A 14,819-nucleotide genomic window follows, 5' to 3' on the forward strand; every position below is an offset into this window, starting at 1 on the left:
ATTACCTAAAAACACATTAGCATAATCCACCATCTTTTATTTGTCCACCAACACCAGTAGCTATCACCAATTCGGCTAAACTAAGAAATTTATAGCCCCTAACCAAGAAAAAAACTCATCAGATGACAGTCTGATAACATATTTATGGTATGGGATAGGTTTTGTTAGAAAAATGTGCATATTTCAGGTAGATGGCATAAGTTACAATTGCACCCACCGTCACAAATGGACTAGAATAACTACATAGAGCAACGTGTTTACCTACTTACTAATCATCAAACATTTCGTAAAAATACACAGCATACACTAATCGAAAGACACAGATCCTGTGAATACAGACAATATTTCAGATTTTCTAAGTGTCTTACAGCGAAAACACAATAAATCGTTATATTAGCATAGCACAGGTGCAAACATTACCACAGTATTAATTCTAGCCAAAGTGAGCGATAACGTAAACATCGCCAAAATATATTATTTTTTCACTAACCTTCTCAGAATTCTTCAGATGACACCCCTGTAACATCACATTACAACATGCATATACAGTTTGTTCGAAAATGTGCATATTTAGCCACCAAAATCATGGTTAGACAATGTGAAATGTAGCCCAGGTGGTGAGAAAATGTCCGTGCGCCATATTAGACAGTGATCTACTCTTATACATAAATACTCATAAACGTGACTAAAAAATATAGGGTGGACATCGATTGATAGACAATTTAATTCTTAATACAATCGCGGAATTACATTTTTTAAATTATCCTTACTTTTCAATACAGTTTGCGCCAAGCGAAGCTACGTCAAAAAACATGGCGTCCTAAGCCACTAACATTTTTCGACAGAAACACGATTTATCATAATAAAAATGTCCTACTTTGAGCTGTTCTTCCATCAGTATCTTGGGCAAAGGATCCTTTCTTGGGTCTAATCGTCTTTTGGTGGAAAGCTGTCCTCTTGCCATGTGGAAATGCCAACTGCGTTCAGCATGAACTGGAAGCGTGCCCAGCGATTCACAGCGTTTCAGAAATAAATGTCCCAAAATCACACTAAACGGATATAAATTGCTATAAAACGCTTTAAATTAACTACCTTATGATGTTTTTAACTCCTATAACGAGTCTTAACATGACCGGAGAAAGATTACTCCCAACACTAATGCTTGGAACAGGTGCGGGTCGGTGTGCTCCACGCGCATAACGCAGCTCCAAAAGACTTACTAGCTACAGGGTTTTTTAATTTATAGTGCCTGTGAACGCGCAATCGACCCCATTCAAATCGTCATCACGTAAAGGCATCCAGGGGAAGACGTAAGCAGTATCCGTATACTCATAGCAATAACAGTGGCCTTTTAACTGACTCCAGATCAGGGGCCAACATTTCTGAAATCTGACTCCATGTCAGGGAAATTGCTGTAGAATGGGTTCTGTTCCACTTAGAGACAAAATTTCAACTCCTATAGAAACTATAGACTGTTTTCTATCCAATGATAATAATAATATGCATATTGTACGATCAAGAATTTTGTGGGAAGCCGTTTCAAAAATTACACGATTAGCATAAATAGTGACAACAGCGCCCCCAGCCTCAACAGGTTAACTTGTTTGGGCTGCAAGCCCGAAATCGGAACGACAATGACAACAGCTGCAGGGCGCGAAATTCAAAATCTATTTTTTAAAAATATTTAACTTTTACACATTAACAAGTCCAATACAGCATTTGAAAGATAAACATCTTGTCAATCCAGCCAACATGTCCGATTTTTTAAATGTTTTACAGAGAAAACACCACATATATTTATGTTAGCTCACCACCAAATACAAAAGTGGACAGACACGTATGGATATGATTATGATGTATGAATTATGATTCAAGTAGCATGCACAAGCCAAACGAAATAAACTAAAACCAACCTAAAGAACCCAGAAAAAACTACCTCAGATGACAGTCATATAACATGTTACACAATAAATCTATATTTTGTTCATAAAAAGTGCATATTTTAGCTATAAATCAGTTTTACATTGATGCTACCATAAATGCTAACACATAGCTAGAGTCTGAATCCAGACGGGAGTAGCCAGAGAAAATACATACACCAACGTCGGCTACTAATTACACCTCATAAAACATTTCAGAAAAACATATGGTGGATAGCTAATGAAAGACAGATATCGTGTGAATAAAGCCAACATTTCCGATTTTTGAAGTGTTTTACAGCGAAAACACAATATATCGTTATATTAGCTAACAACATAAGCTAGCATAAGGCAGCACTAGCATTGGTCAAGCGCTAGCCTAGCACAGTTAGCACAGTTAGCAAAGCACAGCTCAACAGATATATGAAAAAGCATCCCAAATTGGGTCTTATCTTTGTTGATATTCCATCAGAATGTTGTAACGGGGTCCAATGTCCAGTAGAGTCTTTAGTTGGGTTCCAGAACGAATTATTTCCCTCTTTGGTTAGCAAGCACAATAGCATTGCGGCGCTACTCTGCCTTTCTTCAAAAAATTCTTCCGTCGTATCACATCTAAAGTCCAGAATAAATTGCAATAATATAATTAAAGTATATTGAAAAAACATACTTTAGGATGATTTTGTGACATGTATCAAATAATATCGTAGTCAGAGATCATATTCACCGTTATCAACCTTCTTCCAGAAGCCGAGACCAAATTCTGCTTCGCGCCCGGAATTTTTTTTTAACTGCGCAGGTCTCACAAGAAGGTGTGTTATTCAGTCCATGGACGAGATATTCGACTCCTTTCAATTCTCACTTCCGCATTACAGCCTGATGAAGGCGTGTGACGTGTTTCTATGGTCCTAAGTCAAATGGCCTTTTATAGAGAAGGTCTTAAAGAGACACATCGCATTTTGGAAATCTCAATTCGGCTGGGAAAATGGCTGTAAAAATATTTCTGTTCGACTTAGAGAAACAATTCAAACCTTTTTAGAAACTACAGACTGTTATCTATCCAACAGTAGTAAATATATGCATATTGTAAAATAAAAAGTTTCTTAGGAGGCCGTTTGAAAATGTGCACATATTTTCCAGTTTTTTCAATATTCAGCTTGCAGACCAAACAGGTTTAACTGATTTCCAGCCCGCCATCTAACTTTAGAAAGTTACTTTGACAGAGCCGGGCTATGTCCCGCACACGAAAAATGGTGAATTTGGCTTGTTAGCAAAATGGCTCTGTGTCGCAATGGATAGCGCATTGGACTTCTAGGAGAGATTGCTGAAGAGATTCAAAGGTTGTGGGATAAGTCCCACTAGAGTCAAGCATCATTTTTTTGTCTCCTCCTTCCCTGAACAATGGAATGGACAGAGTGATCTGATACAGAATAGCAAATGGTCTAATCCTTGAGTTCCCAACCCTTTTCACCAAGGGACCTATTTTTCACACCTACATAATTGTGTGACGTGTCAATTTTGTTGGAGTCCGTAACTTATCTCTACCTCCTTTCTCTGGTGCCTTTCGGTAAGCCCATTAGGCCAGTCAACCAAAAGTTGGTGGTATGAGCACACCCAAGTCCAACCTTCTTTTTGTTCAGCTTTTCCCTCAGCTGTCTGAACCGGGGGCCAAGTTTCTGAACTTGTCTTTGCATGTTGCCTGGCACCATGTCTTAGTTGGTTGAAGTACCTCTCTAGTAAAGTGGAGTTCCTGGTTTTGTAACCCACAGTGGTTTTAAAATGGCAGCTTTGGTGTTTTAACTGATTTCCAGCCCGCCATCTAACTTTAGAAAGTTACTTTGACAGAGCCGGGCTATGTCCCGCACACGAAAAATTGACAATTTGGCTTGTTAGCAAAATGGCTCTGTTGCGCAATGGATAGCGCATTGGACTTCTAGGAGAGATTGTAGAAGAGATTCAAAGGTTGTGGGTTCGAGTCTCACTAGAGTCTAGCATTATTTTTTTGTCTCCTCCTTCCCTGAACAATGGAATGGAAAGAGTGATCTGATACAAAATAGCAAATGGTCTAATCCTTGAGTTCCCAACCCTTTTCACCAAGGGACCTATTTTTCACACCTACATAATTGTGTGACGTGTCAATTTTGTTGGAGTCCGTAACTTATCTCTACCACCTTTCTCTGGTGCCTTTCGGTTAGCCCATTAGGCCAGTCAACCAAAAGTTGGTGGTATGAGCACACCCAAGTCCAACCTTCTTTTTGTTCAGCTTTTCCCTCACCTGTCTGAACCGTGGGCCAAGTTTCTGAACTTGTCTTTGCATGTTGCCTGGCACCATGTCTTAGTTGGTTGAAGTACCTCTCTAGTAAAGTGGAGTTCCTGGTTTTGTAACCCACAGTGGTTTAAAAATGGCAGCTTTGGTGTTTTCACTGATTTCCAGCCCGCCATCTAACTTTTAAAAGTTACTTTGACAGAGCCGGGCTATGTCCCGCACACGAAAAATGGTCAATTTGATTTGATTGCAAAATGGATCTGTGGCGCAATGGATAGCGCATTGGACTTCTAGGAGAGATTGTTGAAGAGATTCAAAGGTTGTGGGTTCGAGTCCAACTAGAGTCAAACATTATTTTTTTGTCTCCTCCTTCCCTGAACAATGGAATGGAAAGAGTGATCTGATACAAAATAGCAAATGGTCTAATCCTTGAGTTCCCAACCCTTTTCACCAAGGGACCTATTTTTCACACCTACATAATTGTGTGACGTGTAAATTTTGTTTGGAGTCCGTAACTTATCTCTACCACCATTCTCCGGTGCTTTTCGGTTAGCGCATTAGGCCAGTCAACCAAAGGTTGGTGGTATGAGCACACCCAAGTCCAACCTTCTTTTTGTTCAGCTTTTCCCTCAGCTGTCTGAACCGGGGGCCAAGTTTCTGAACTTGTCTTTGCATGTTGCCTGGCACCATGTCTTAGTTGGTTGAAGTACCTCTCTAGTAAAGTGGAGTTCCTGGTTTTGTAACCCACAGTGGTTTTAAAATGGCAGCTTTGGTGTTTTAACTGATTTCCAGCCCGCCATCTAACTTTAGAAAGTTACTTTGACAGAGCCGGGCTATGTCCCGCACACGAAAAATGGTCAATTTGATTTGTTTGCAAAATGGATCTGTGGCGCAATGGATAGCGCATTGGACTTCTAGGAGAGATTGTTGAAGAGATTCAAATGTTGTGTGTTCGAGTCCCACTAGAGTCAAACAATATTTTTTTGTCTCCTCCTTCCCTGAACAATGGAATGGAAAGAGTGATCTGATACAAAATAGCAAATGGTCTAATCCTTGAGTTCCCAACCCTTTTCACCAAGGGACCTATTTTTCACACCTACATAATTGTGTGACGTGTCAATTTTGTTGGAGTCCGTAACTTATCTCTACCTCCTTTCTCTGGTGCCTTTCGGTTAGCCCATTAGGCCAGTCAACCAAAAGTTGGTGGTATGAGCACACCCAAGTCCAACCTTCTTTTTGTTCAGCTTTTCCCTCAGCTGTTTGAACCGGGGGCCAAGTTTCTGAACTTGTCTTTGAATGTTGACTGGCACCATGTCTTAGTTGGTTGAAGTACCTCTCTAGTAAAGTGGAGTTCCTGGTTTTGTAACCCACAGTGGTTTTAAAATGGCAGCTTTGGTGTTTTAACTGATTTCCAGCCCGCCATCTAACTTTAGAAAGTTACTTTGACAGAGCCGGGCTATGTCCCGCACAAAAAAAATTGTAAATTTGGCTTGTTAGCAAAATGGCTCTGTTGCGCAATGGATAGTTCATTGGACTTCTTGGAGAGATTGTTGAAGAGATTCAAAGGTTGTGGGTTCGAGTCTCACTAGAGTCAAACATTATTTTTTTGTCTCCTCCTTCCCTGAACAATGGAATGGAAAGAGTGATCTGATACAAAATAGCAAATGGTCTAATCCTTGAGTTCCCAACCCTTTTCACCAAGGGACCTATTTTTCAAACCTACATAATTGTGTGACGTGTAAATTTAGTTTGGAGTCCGTAACTTATCTCTACCACCATTCTCTGGTGCTTTTCGGATAGCGCATTAGGCCAATCAACCAAATGTTGGTGGTATGAGCACACCCAAGTCCAACCTTCTTTTTGTTCAGTTTTTTTCCCTCAGCTGTCTGAACCGTGGGCCAAGTTTCTGAACTTGTCTTTGCATGTTGCCTGGCACCATGTCTTAGTTGGTTGAAGTACCTCTCTAGTAAAGTGGAGTTCCTGGTTTTGTAACCCACAGTGGTTTTAAAATGGCAGCTTTGGTGTTTTCACTGATTTCCAGCCCGCCATCTAACTTTAGAAAGTTACTTTGACAGAGCCGGGCTATGTCCCGCACACGAAAAATGGTCAATTTGGTTTGTTAGTTAAATGGCTCTGTGGCGCAATGGATAGCGCGTTGGACTTCTAGGAGAGATTGTTGAAGAGATTCAAAGGTTGTGGGTTCGAGTCCCACTAGAGTCAAACATTATTTTTTTGTCTCCTCCTTCCCTGAACAATGGAATGGAAAGAGTGATCTGATACAAAATAGCAAATGGTCTAATCCTTGAGTTCCCAACTCTTTTCACCAAGGGACCTATTTTTCACACCTACATAATTGTGTGACGTGTCAATTTTGTTGGAGTCCGTAACTTATCTCTACCTCCTTTCTCTGGTGCCTTTCGGTTAGCCCATTAGGCCAGTCAACCAAAAGTTGGTGGTATGAGCACACCCAGGTTCAACCTTATTTTTGTTCAGCTTTTCCCTCAGCTGTCTGAACCGGGGGCCAAGATTCTGAACTTGTCTTTGCATGTTTCCTGGCACCATGTCTTAGTTGGTTGAAGTACCTCTCTAGTAAAGTGGAGTTCCTGGGTTTGTAACCCACAGTGGTTTTAAAATGGCAGCTTTGGTGTTTTCACTGATTTCCAGCCCGCCATCTAACTTTTAAAAGTTACTTTGACAGAGCCGGGCTATGTCCCGCACACGAAAAATGGTCAATTTGATTTGTTTGCAAAATGGATCTGTGGCGCAATGGATAGCGCATTGGACTTCTAGGAGAGATTGTTGAAGAGATTCAAAGGTTGTGTGTTCGAGTCCCACTAGAGTCAAACATTATTTTTTTGTCTCCTCCTTCCCTGAACAATGGAATGGAAAGAGTGATCTGATACAAAATAGCAAATGGTCTAATCCTTGAGTTCCCAACCCTTTTCACCAAGGGACCTATTTTTCACACCTACATAATTGTGTGACGTGTAAATTTTGTTTGGAGTCCGTAACTTATCTCTACCACCATTCTCCGGTGCTTTTCGGTTAGCGCATTAGGCCAGTCAACCAAAGGTTGGTGGTATGAGCACACCCAAGTCCAACCTTCTTTTTGTTCAGCTTTTCCCTCAGCTGTCTGAACCGGGGGCCAAGTTTCTGAACTTGTCTTTGCATGTTGCCTGGCACCATGTCTTAGTTGGTTGAAGTACCTCTCTAGTAAAGTGGAGTTCCTGGTTTTGTAAACCACAGTGGTTTTAAAATGGCAGCTTTGGTGTTTTCACTGATTTCCAGCCCGCCATCTAACTTTAGAAAGTTACTTTGACAGAGCCGGGCTATGTCCCGCACACGAAAAATGGTCAATTTGGTTTGTTAGCAAAATGGCTCTGTGGTGCAATGGATAGCGCGTTGGACTTCTAGGAGAGATTTTTGAAGAGATTCAAAGGTTGTGGGTTCGAGTCCCACTAGAGTCAAACAATATTTTTTTGTCTCCTCCTTCCCTGAACAATGGAATGGAAAGAGTGATCTGATACAAAATAGCAAATGGTCTAATCCTTGAGTTCCCAACCCTTTTCACCAAGGGACCTATTTTTCACACCTACATAATTGTGTGACGTGTCAATTTTGTTGGAGTCCGTAACTTATCTCTACCTCCTTTCTCTGGTGCCTTTCGGTTAGCCCATTAGGCTAGTCAACCAAAAGTTGGTGGTATGAGCACACCCAAGTCCAACCTTCTTTTTGTTCAGCTTTTCCCTCAGCTGTTTGAACCGGGGGCCAAGTTTCTGAACTTGTCTTTGCATGTTGCCTGGCACCATGTCTTAGTTGGTTGAAGTACCTCTCTAGTAAAGTGGAGTTCCTGGTTTTGTAACCCACAGTGGTTTTAAAATGGCAGCTTTGGTGTTTTAACTGATTTCCAGCCCGCCATCTAACTTTAGAAAGTTACTTTGACAGAGCCGGGCTATGTCCCGCACACGAAAAATTGTAAATTTGGCTTGTTAGCAAAATGGCTCTGTTGCGCAATGGATAGTTCATTGGACTTCTTGGAGAGATTGTTGAAGAGATTCAAAGGTTGTGGGTTCGAGTCTCACTAGAGTCAAACATTATTTTTTTGTCTCCTCCTTCCCTGAACAATGGAATGGAAAGAGTGATCTGATACAAAATAGCAAATGGTCTAATCCTTGAGTTCCCAACCCTTTTCACCAAGGGACCTATTTTTCACACCTACATAATTGTGTGACGTGTAAATTTAGTTTGGAGTCCGTAACTTATCTCTACCACCATTCTCTGGTGCTTTTCGGATAGCGCATTAGGCCAATCAACCAAAGGTTGGTGGTATGAGCACACCCAAGTCCAACCTTCTTTTTGTTCAGCTTTTCCCTCAGCTGTCTGAACCGGGGGCCAAGTTTCTGAACTTGTCTTTGCATGTTGCCTGGCACCATGTCTTAGTTGGTTGAAGTACCTCTCTAGTAAAGTGGAGTTCCTGGTTTTGTAAACCACAGTGGTTTTAAAATGGCAGCTTTGGTGTTTTCACTGATTTCCAGCCCGCCATCTAACTTTAGAAAGTTACTTTGACAGAGCCGGGCTATGTCCCGCACACGAAAAATTGTCAATTTGGTTTGTTAGCAAAATGGCTCTGTGGTGCAATGGATAGCGCGTTGGACTTCTAGGAGAGATTTTTGAAGAGATACAAAGGTTGTGGGTTCGAGTCCCACTAGAGTCAAACAATATTTTTTTGTCTCCTCCTTCCCTGAACAATGGAATGGAAAGAGTGATCTGATACAAAATAGCAAATGGTCTAATCCTTGAGTTCCCAACCCTTTTCACCAAGGGACCTATTTTTCACACCTACATAATTGTGTGACGTGTCAATTTTGTTGGAGTCCGTAACTTATCTCTACCTCCTTTCTCTGGTGCCTTTCGGTTAGCCCATTAGGCCAGTCAACCAAAAGTTGGTGGTATGAGCACACCCAAGTCCAACCTTCTTTTTGTTCAGCTTTTCCCTCAGCTGTTTGAACCGGGGGCCAAGTTTCTGAACTTGTCTTTGCATGTTGCCTGGCACCATGTCTTAGTTGGTTGAAGTACCTCTCTAGTAAAGTGGAGTTCCTGGTTTTGTAACCCACAGTGGTTTTAAAATGGCAGCATTGGTGTTTTAACTGATTTCCAGCCCGCCATCTAACTTTAGAAAGTTACTTTGACAGAGCCGGGCTATGTCCCGCACACGAAAAATTGAAAATTTGGCTTGTTAGCAAAATGGCTCTGTTGCGCAATGGATAGTTCATTGGACTTCTTGGAGAGATTGTTGAAGAGATTCAAAGGTTGTGGGTTCGAGTCTCACTAGAGTCAAACATTATTTTTTTGTCTCCTCCTTCCCTGAACAATGGAATGGAAAGAGTGATCTGATACAAAATAGCAAATGGTCTAATCCTTGAGTTCCCAACCCTTTTCACCAAGGGACCTATTTTTCACACCTACATAATTGTGTGACGTGTAAATTTAGTTTGGAGTCCGTAACTTATCTCTACCACCATTCTCTGGTGCTTTTCGGATAGCGCATTAGGCCAATCAACCAAAGGTTGGTGGTATGAGCACACCCAAGTCCAACCTTCTTTTTGTTCAGTTTTTTTCCCTCAGCTGTCTGAACCGTGGGCCAAGTTTCTGAACTTGTCTTTGCATGTTGCCTGGCACCATGTCTTAGTTGGTTGAAGTACCTCTCTAGTAAAGTGGAGTTCCTGGTTTTGTAACCCACAGTGGTTTTAAAATGGCAGCTTTGGTGTTTTCACTGATTTCCAGCCCGCCATCTAACTTTAGAAAGTTACTTTGACAGAGCCGGGCTATGTCCCGCACACGAAAAATGGTCAATTTGGTTTGTTAGTTAAATGGCTCTGTGGCGCAATGGATAGCGCGTTGGACTTCTAGGAGAGATTGTTGAAGAGATTCAAAGGTTGTGGGTTCGAGTCCCACTAGAGTCAAACATTATTTTTTTGTCTCCTCCTTCCCTGAACAATGGAATGGAAAGAGTGATCTGATACAAAATAGCAAATGGTCTAATCCTTGAGTTCCCAACCCTTTTCACCAAGGGACCTATTTTTCACACCTACATAATTGTGTGACGTGTCAATTTTGTTGGAGTCCGTAACTTATCTCTACCTCCTTTCTCTGGTGCCTTTCGGTTAGCCCATTAGGCCAGTCAACCAAAAGTTGGTGGTATGAGCACACCCAGGTTCAACCTTATTTTTGTTCAGCTTTTCCCTCAGCTGTCTGAACCGGGGGCCAAGATTCTGAACTTGTCTTTGCATGTTTCCTGGCACCATGTCTTAGTTGGTTGAAGTACCTCTCTAGTAAAGTGGAGTTCCTGGTTTTGTAACCCACAGTGGTTTTAAAATGGCAGCTTTGGTGTTTTAACTGATTTCCAGCCCGCCATCTAACTTTAGAAAGTTACTTTGACAGAGCCGGGCTATGTCCCGCACACGAAAAATGGTCAATTTGGTTTATTTGCGAAATGGCTCTGTGGCGCAATGGATAGCGCATTGGACTTCTAGAGAGAGATTGTTGAAGAGATTCAAAGGTTGTGGGTTCGAGTCCCACTAGAGTCAATCATTAGTTTTTTTTCTCCTCCTTCCCTGAACAATGGAATGGAAAGAGTGATCTGATACAAAATAGCAAATGGTCTAATCCTTGAGTTCCCAACCCTTTTCACCAAGGGACCTATTTTTCACACCTACATAATTGTGTGACGTGTCAATTTTGTTGGAGTCCGTAACTTATCTCTACCACCTTTCTCTGGTGCCTTTCGGTTAGCCCATTAGGCCAGTCAACCAAAAGTTGGTGGTATGAGCACACCCAAGTCCAACCTTCTTTTTGTTCAGCTTTTCCCTCACCTGTCTGAACCGTGGGCCAAGTTTCTGAACTTGTCTTTTCATGTTGCCTGGCACCATGTCTTAGTTGGTTGAAGTACCTCTCTAGTAAAGTGGAGTTCCTGGTTTTGTAACCCACAGTGGTTTTAAAATGGCAGCTTTGGTGTTTTCACTAATTTCCAACCCGCCATCTAACTTTTAAAAGTTACTTTGACAGAGCCGGGCTATGTCCCGCACACGAAAAACGGTCAATTTGGTTTGTTATCAAAATGGCTCTGTGTCGCAATGGATAGCGCATTGGACTTCTAGGAGAGATTGCTGAAGAGATTCAAAGGTTGTGGGATAAGTCCCACTAGAGTCAACCATAATTTTTTTGTCTCCTCCTTCCCTGAACAATGGAATGGACAGAGTGATCTGATACAGAATAGCAAATGGTCTAATCCTTGAGTTCCCAACCCTTTTCACCAAGGGACCTATTTTTCACACCTACATAATTGTGTGACGTGTCAATTTTGTTGGAGTCCGTAACTTATCTCTACCTCCTTTCTCTGGTGCCTTTCGGTAAGCCCATTAGGCCAGTCAACCAAAAGTTGGTGGTATGAGCACACCCAAGTCCAACCTTCTTTTTGTTCAGCTTTTCCCTCAGCTGTCTGAACCGGGGGCCAAGTTTCTGAACTTGTCTTTGCATGTTGCCTGGCACCATGTCTTAGTTGGTTGTAGTACCTCTCTAGTAAAGTGGAGTTCCTGGTTTTGTAACCCACAGTGGTTTTAAAATGGCAGCTTTGGTGTTTTAACTGATTTCCAGCCCGCCATCTAACTTTAGAAAGTTACTTTGACAGAGCCGGGCTATGTCCCGCACACGAAAAATGGTGAATTTGGCTTGTTAGCAAAATGGCTCTGTTGCGCAATGGATAGCGCATTGGACTTCTAGGAGAGATTGTTGAAGAGATTCAAAGGTTGTGGGTTCGAGTCTCACTAGAGTCAAACATTATTTTTCTGTCTCCTCCTTCCCTGAACAATGGAATGGAAAGAGTGATCTGATACAAAATAGCAAATGGTCTAATCCTTGAGTTCCCAACCCTTTTCACCAAGGGACCTATTTTTCACACCTACATAATTGTGTGACGTGTCAATTTTTTTGGAGTCCGTAACTTATCTCTACCACCTTTCTCTGGTGCCTTTCGGTTAGCCCATTAGGCCAGTCAACCAAAAGTTGGTGGTATGAGCACACCCAAGTCCAACCTTCTTTTTGTTCAGCTTTTCCCTCACCTGTCTGAACCGTGGGCCAAGTTTCTGAACTTGTCTTTGCATGTTGCCTGGCACCATGTCTTAGTTGGTTGAAGTACCTCTCTAGTAAAGTGGAGTTCCTGGTTTTGTAACCTACAGTGGTTTTAAAATGGCAGCTTTGGTGTTTTCACTGATTTCCAGCCCGCCATCTAACTTTTAAAAGTTACTTTGACAGAGCCGGGCTGTGTCCCGCACACGAAAAATGGTCAATTTGGGTTTTTTTGCAAATTGGCTCTGTGGCGCAATGGATAGCGCGTTGGACTTCTAGGAGAGATTGTTGAAGAGTTTCAAAGGTTGTGGGTTCGAGTCCCACTAGAGTCAACCATTTTTTTGTTGTCTCCTCCTTCCCTGAACAATGGAATGGAAAGGGTGATCTGATACAAAATAGCAAATGGTCTAATCCTTGAGTTCCCAACCCTTTTCACCAAGGGACCTATTTTTCATACCTACATAATTGTGTGACGTGTAAATTTAGTTTGGAGTCCGTAACTTATCTCTACCACCATTCTCCGGTGCTTTTCGGTTAGCGCATTAGGCCAGTCAACCAAAGGTTGGTGGTATGAGCACACCCAAGTCCAACCTTCTTTTTGTTCAGCTTTTCCCTCAGCTGTCTGAACCGGGGGCCAAGTTTCTGAACTTGTCTTTGCATGTTGCCTGGCACCATGTCTTAGTTGGTTGAAGTACCTCTCTAGTAAAGTGGAGTTCCTGGTTTTGTAAACCACAGTGGTTTTAAAATGGCAGCTTTGGTGTTTTCACTGATTTCCAGCCCGCCATCTAACTTTAGAAAGTTACTTTGACAGAGCCGGGCTATGTCCCGCACACGAAAAATTGTCAATTTGGTTTGTTAGCAAAATGGCTCTGTGCTGCAATGGATAGCGTGTTGGACTTCTAGGAGAGATTTTTGAAGAGATTCAAAGGTTGTGGGTTCGAGTCCCACTAGAGTCAAACAATATTTTTTTGTCTCCTCCTTCCCTGAACAATGGAATGGAAAGAGTGATCTGATACAAAATAGCAAATGGTCTAATCCTTGAGTTCCCAACCCTTTTCACCAAGGGACCTATTTTTCACACCTACATAATTGTGTGACGTGTCAATTTTGTTGGAGTCCGTAACTTATCTCTACCTCCTTTCTCTGGTGCCTTTCGGTTAGCCCATTAGGCCAGTCAACCAAAAGTTGGTGGTATGAGCACACCCAAGTCCAACCTTCTTTTTGTTCAGCTTTTCCCTCAGCTGTTTGAACCGGGGGCCAAGTTTCTGAACTTGTCTTTGCATGTTGCCTGGCACCATGTCTTAGTTGGTTGAAGTACCTCTCTAGTAAAGTGGAGTTCCTGGTTTTGTAACCCACAGTGGTTTTAAAATGGCAGCTTTGGTGTTTTAACTGATTTCCAGCCCGCCATCTAACTTTAGAAAGTTACTTTGACAGAGCCGGGCTATGTCCTGCACACGAAAAATGGTCAATTTGGCTTGTTAGCAAAACGGCTCTGTGGCGCAATGGATAGCGCATTGGTCTTCTAGGAGAGATTGTTGAAGAGATTCAAAGGTTGTGGGTTCGAGTCCCACTAAAGTCAAACATAATTTTTTGTCTCCTCCTTCCCTGAACAATGGAATGGAAAGAGTGATCTGATACAAAATAGCAAATGGTCTAATACTTGAGTTCCCAACCCTTTTCACCAAGGGACCTATTTTTCACACCTACATAATTGTGTGACGTGTCAATTTTGTTGGAGTCCGTAACTTATCTCTACCTCCTTTCTCTGGTGCCTTTCGGTTAGCCCATTAGGCCAGTCAACCAAAAGTTGGTGGTATGAGCACACCCAAGTCCAACCTTCTTTTTGTTCAGCTTTTCCCTCAGCTGTCTGAACCGGGGGCCAAGTTTCTGAACTTGTCTTTGCATGTTGCCTGGCACCATGTCTTAGTTGGTTGAAGTACCTCTCTAGTAAAGTGGAGTTCCTGGTTTTGTAACCCACAGTGGTTTTAAAATGGCAGCTTTGGTGTTTTCACTGATTTCCAGCCCGCCATCTAACTTTTAAAAGTTACTTTGACAGAGCCGGGCTATGTCCCGCACACGAAAAATGGTCAATTTGGTTTGTTTGCAAAATTGCTCTGTTGCGCGTTGGACTTCTAGGAGAGATTGTTGAAGAGATTCAAAGGTTGTGGGTTCGAGTCCCACTAGAGTCAAACATTTTTTTGTTGTCTCCTCCTTCCCTGAACAATGGAATGGAAAGAGTGATCTGATACAAAATAGCAAATGGTCTAATCCTTGAGTTCCCAACCCTTTTCACCAAGGGACCTATTTTTCACACCTACATAATTGTGTGACGTGTCAATTTTGTTGGAGTCCGTAACTTATCTCTACCTCCTTTCTCTGGTTTCTTTCGGTAAGCCCATTAGGCCAGTCAACCAAAAGTTGGTGGTATGAGCACACCCAAGTCCAACCTTCTTTTTGTTCAGCTTTTCCCTCAGCTGTCTGAACCGGGGGCCAAGTTTCTGAACTTGTCTTTG

General features: G+C 42.1%; 7 non-coding genes across 7 annotated transcripts; all 7 read left to right on the forward strand.

The window, feature by feature from the left end:
* Positions 1-6,311: 6,311 nt before the first annotated feature.
* trnar-ucu (transfer RNA arginine (anticodon UCU)) lies at positions 6,312-6,402 on the forward strand. Its single transcript is given in 2 exon segments — positions 6,312-6,348; positions 6,367-6,402. It is a non-coding gene; the product is annotated as a tRNA-Arg (tRNA).
* A 1,156-nt stretch (positions 6,403-7,558) lies between these two features.
* trnar-ucu (transfer RNA arginine (anticodon UCU)) lies at positions 7,559-7,649 on the forward strand. Its single transcript is given in 2 exon segments — positions 7,559-7,595; positions 7,614-7,649. It is a non-coding gene; the product is annotated as a tRNA-Arg (tRNA).
* A 1,156-nt stretch (positions 7,650-8,805) lies between these two features.
* Positions 8,806-8,896, forward strand: trnar-ucu (transfer RNA arginine (anticodon UCU)). Its single transcript is given in 2 exon segments — positions 8,806-8,842; positions 8,861-8,896. It is a non-coding gene; the product is annotated as a tRNA-Arg (tRNA).
* Positions 8,897-10,054: 1,158 nt separating this feature from the next.
* On the forward strand, positions 10,055-10,145 carry trnar-ucu (transfer RNA arginine (anticodon UCU)). The gene is given in 2 exon segments: positions 10,055-10,091; positions 10,110-10,145. It is a non-coding gene; the product is annotated as a tRNA-Arg (tRNA).
* A 532-nt stretch (positions 10,146-10,677) lies between these two features.
* Positions 10,678-10,769, forward strand: trnar-ucu (transfer RNA arginine (anticodon UCU)). The gene is given in 2 exon segments: positions 10,678-10,714; positions 10,734-10,769. It is a non-coding gene; the product is annotated as a tRNA-Arg (tRNA).
* A 1,778-nt stretch (positions 10,770-12,547) lies between these two features.
* Positions 12,548-12,638, forward strand: trnar-ucu (transfer RNA arginine (anticodon UCU)). Its single transcript is given in 2 exon segments — positions 12,548-12,584; positions 12,603-12,638. It is a non-coding gene; the product is annotated as a tRNA-Arg (tRNA).
* A 1,156-nt stretch (positions 12,639-13,794) lies between these two features.
* Positions 13,795-13,885, forward strand: trnar-ucu (transfer RNA arginine (anticodon UCU)). The gene is given in 2 exon segments: positions 13,795-13,831; positions 13,850-13,885. It is a non-coding gene; the product is annotated as a tRNA-Arg (tRNA).
* The last annotated feature ends 934 nt before the right edge of the window (positions 13,886-14,819 follow it).

The sequence above is a fragment of the Salvelinus fontinalis genome, chromosome 13 (assembly GCF_029448725.1).
Source record: "Salvelinus fontinalis isolate EN_2023a chromosome 13, ASM2944872v1, whole genome shotgun sequence".
NCBI lineage: Eukaryota > Metazoa > Chordata > Actinopteri > Salmoniformes > Salmonidae > Salvelinus > Salvelinus fontinalis.